The following is a 5,000-nucleotide window of genomic DNA, read 5'->3' as shown; positions in this document are numbered from 1 at the left end:
ACGTGCTGACTCAAAGGCACGGAATAACAGGGATTCTGAGGAGAAAAAAGCTGCCTCAAGTGCTCTTTATAACAAAGAACCAGAAAAAAAGAAGGCTGCCTCACGTGCTCTTTATAACAAAGAACCAGAAAAAAAGAAGGCTGCCTCACGTGCTGACTCAAAAGCACGGTATAACAGGGATCCCAAGGGGAAAAAAGCTGCCTCATGCACAAACTATTATAAATATAAATATCAAAAACTGCCAAATCTTTGCCAAAACGCCAAAGAATGAACCAAGAAAAATTTAATAGTGAAGGTATGAACATTTTAGAACTTTATAATACTCTAACTGTTTTATCAGAGAGGCGGTAGCACTCTCTATGTAATATAGAACCGATGGAGGACCAAGAGGCAGCTCCTAAGGCCCAAAAGCCAAAGACCTAAAACCCAACAGGAAGCGACCTGCTACTAATGGAGGCGGCAATGAGTCGCCTCCTAAAAAAAACAATACTATCATGAATATAAGTTTAAAAATAAGACTGTAAGTAAAAATACTAATTAACAAGAATAAAAAAGCATTGGAAATGCAAAAGGATATAGGGATGGTATGCCAAAAAGTATACAAACAAGATAGCTATGAATGGCTAGGCACACGGAAATAGAATTGCATCCAAAGTATAGACCTATAGCTTTTTACAACCGTAATGATGGCACGGAATGAAGATTGGAGAAAAGCTATAGGGCTATACTTTGGATGCAATTCTATTTCCATGTGCCTAGCCATTCATAGCTATCTTGTTTGTATACTTTTTAGCATACCATTCCTATATCCTTTTGCATTTCCAATGCTTTTTTATTCTTGTATATATATCATTTTATCATATATATATATATATATATATATATATATATATATATATATATACATGATAAAATGATATATATATATATATATATATATCGTTTGATATACCATGCAATTTATATATATATATATACATATATATATGTATATATATATAAATTGCATGGTATATCAAACGATATATATATATATATATATATCATTTTATCATATATATATATATATATATATATATATATATATATATATATATATATATATATATATTAGTGATGAGACGATTCCAATATTTTTACCGATTCCGAAATAATTCCCCAATTCAGTATGAAATTCTAAATTCGGATACAATTGATACAATTACTGATCCCAATTCTTTATAGATCTCTAAATATTTAACTATAAAAGTATTATTTTATCCCGATTACTGCAAAACGCATCTTAAATGGGCTTATATTTTCTCAAACGTAAAAAGCACGCATGTGAGAGGATGATCTAGAGATTTTAGTTTAAATCAATAAATGTTTATTACTTTATTATTGCTAAAAACAATGGAAGACGTTTTATAAAAGTAAATTGAAATAAAAGAGATAATTAAAGGAATCGCTTTTGGCATCGGAAAATAGGCTAAAATTTTCTCAATTTCGATACCGATTCCGATACCCTAAAAAAAGCTATGATTTTCCCCCTCCAATTCCGATTAGTTGTCCCAACACTAATATATATATATATATATATATATATATATATATATATATATATATATATATATATATATACAGCGTGTCCATAAAGTTCGTGTGCACTTTAAAAAATTTATAACTTTATTTATATTTGCGGTAGAAATAATCTGTCAAAAATGTTATAAAGTTTCATGTATCTAGTTTTAAGTATAGTTATTGAATAATTTTTCACCACAAAATTCGTAACAATTTTTAGATAAGTAAAAAATAAGTAAAAAAATATTTTCTTTTATTTTTCAGAATCAATTTGATCCCATGGCTTCAATTGAGGAAAAAGTAAACTGTGTCCTTTGGTTGGCTGAACTGAAATCTACTATTGCTGTACAAAGAAAGTTTAGAATTGAATACAATAAAAAAGCGCCTCATAGGAACACCATTATTAAATGGATGAAAAAATTTAAAGAGACAGGCTCTGTCCGTGATAAACCACGATCTGGAAGGCCATGTGTCAGTGACGAAAGTGTTGCTTCCATAGAAGAATCCTTTACTGCAAGTCCAAGAAAGTCTGTAAGACGGGCATCGTTGGAGCTCGGGCTGCCAAAGTCTACTGTGCATAAGATTCTGCGGGCAAAACTTCATATGAAAACTTACAAAATTCAATTACATCAACAGTTGTTAGAAGAGGATTATTATGCACCGCTAACTTTCTGTCACCAGTTCAATGAAAAACTTTGCAATGATTATGCATTTGTGAGTAATTTAATGTTTTCTGATGAAGCAACATTTCACATTAGTGGCAAGGTCAACAGGCATAATTGCGGAATTTGAGGAACTGAAAACCCAAATGAAACTGTTGAACATGAAAGGGACTCTATTAAAGTTAATGTGTGGTGTGCTTTGGGAATAAATCGAATGATAGGGCCATATTTTTTGAAGATCATGTTATTAACAGTGACAGCTACTTAGATATGTTGCAGAATTAATTTATTCCGCAACTTGAACAATTGAACTTAAAAGATGATGCAGTGTTTCAACAAGATGGAGCTCCTTGTCACTTTGCTCGGTGTGTTAGACAGTTTCTAAATCAGGAATTCCTAACAAATGGATCGGAAGGGGGGGGACCATTTCATTGGCCTCCACGTTCGCCAGATTTGACTCCATTAGAATTTTTATGGGGACATGTGAAAACAATTGTGTATGCAACCAAACCTAGTTCATTGGAAGATTTGAAAGCTAGAATAACTAATGTGATTTCAGGTATTACTATAAATCATTTGGCAAATGTTTTTCGTGAACTGAAAAATCGTATTACCCTTTGTATTGCTAATGATGGAGGGCATGTGGAAAGTTAAATAAAATTTCAATAAAAGCTTAAAAAATATAGATTTACTTCTTTCAAATCCATTTTACAGATTATTTCTATTGCAAATACAAATAAAGTTATAAATGTTTTAAAGTGCACACGGACTTTATGGACACCCTGTATATATATATATATATATATATATATATATATATATATATATATATATATATATATATATATATATATCGTTTGATCATCCATGCTCTGTGGTTTTAAGAGTTCTCTCATTTCAAATCGAAGAATAAATACATTCGAATATTTGACAGTTTTAGATTCTAATGATAAACTATGATCGCAATTGCATTGTTGCATCTCAAGTTTACAAATCAGTTTTATTATGGATGTTCCCAGATGAGAAAAGAATAACAAAAAATACGTAGGTAAATATTTTCTGTTTGTAAGCGAAAGCCATAAATCATTGTGAGAGGCAGTAATTTGAAGAACAAGTTTCCCCGTATTGCACAACGCCATACGTTTTCTCGTTGCCTTTCTGCAAAGATTTGAGCATTTCAATGGGAAAGCCTTTGCAAAAATGGTTATCAATTACAAGTCACACAGACGGTGGCAGCAAATGATTCGATGCAATGTGACCGTATATTCTTCAGATGTGGGTGTGTTCGATTTGAAAATATTATTTTAAACTTAAGCGTGGCCGACAGGTGGACAAACTGAGATTCAGACAGAACCCCTGTGTGGATGAATCTATTTCTAAAAAATGCTATTTTAGGCTTAAGCATAACAGACCAACACAAATGCTTTTTTCACGCTTAAGCATGACATACTGATGTAAACGCTATTTCAAACTTAAGCATGACAGACCAATCAAAATGCTTTTTCAAACTTAAGCATGACAGACTAATGAAAATTCTTTGATAAGCATAAACATGACAGACTAGTAAAAACGCTATTTCAAACTTAAGCATGTCAAAGTAATAAAAATGCTATTTCAAACTTAAGAATGACCCACGAAAGCTATTTCAAATTTAAATGTGAAAAACCAAATGCTATTTCAAACTTAAGCATTACAGAGCAATGAAAATGTTATTCCAAACGTAAGAATGACCGACCAATGAAAATTCTATTTAAGACCAAAGCATAGTAGACCAATGAGAATGCTATTTCAAACTTAAGCATGATAGACCAGTACAAATATTATTTCAACTGCTATTTTAAATGGACATGTAATTTCCTACTTTGTTTTAAGCTTGTCCAATGAAATATTAATGTCTCCCAAAACTGTAATGATTCTACTTAGTCTTTTTGAAGTGTTTATTACAAGGTTATATAACTGTCTAATCGCGTTGCATTGTGGGTATTTTTAATAGCAGTTCTAAGTTGAAAAGATTACATCTAATTATATATACAGAGAGAGAAAATAGCATCCTCCTAAGGAAACTCCTTTAGAAAAATAAAAAGAAAAAAAGACATTCGTCTAATATGATCTCTGCAGGACTCTCCTTGGCTTGTGGCAAAGAAAGTTGCCATGTTTCTTACGCCAACAACACCAGTTGAGGTTTCGTCCTCGACAGAGACTGGCGAATTGTAATGGTGGTCGTCTCTTTCTCTTGGTCTATGGTATTGTTCAGCTCTAGTAGATCCACCCTTTTCGTTTTGGAGTGGAGTTAGTTTATAGCTGACTATCTGAGACGCTCTCACTGAGAATAGCAATGGAGCTTTTCAGAAATTTTTTTAAGGGTTTAGAGTTCACCATCTCTTGTGCTTTGGTTAAGTTTCCTCAGCTTTTGGCCCTGTCCAGCATTTTCCCAAAGTGAAAAGGAAATAAACATACTCCTTGACTTTTTGGTTAGATGCAAAGTGGACTATCTCTACTATTATATAAAAGGAACTTCGCGCATGTGTGTGTTCGTGTGTGTGCGCGTGTGTGTGTGTGCGTGTGTGTGTTCGTCTATTTTATTTTATTTTTCTTCCTTTGAAGATTGTAACGCTGGGTATAGGGCAGCCAAACCAACTGCCAACATTGCCCTGCTTTTTATTGAAACCAACCGAGAGCTCTTTTTAGTATCCTCGCTGTTCCCTTAAGTGCAATTATCTGGATCTCTTTTGCACTTGGTTCACCAGGATTATTAGTTAGGTAGCACTTCAGGTTCTT

This window comes from Euprymna scolopes, chromosome 12 (assembly GCF_053919585.1).
Source record: "Euprymna scolopes isolate OS-2025 chromosome 12, ASM5391958v1, whole genome shotgun sequence".
Taxonomy (NCBI): Eukaryota; Metazoa; Mollusca; class Cephalopoda; order Sepiida; family Sepiolidae; genus Euprymna; species Euprymna scolopes.
The sequence above is the reverse complement of the archived record's forward strand: the minus strand, read 5'-3'. Positions refer to the sequence as shown.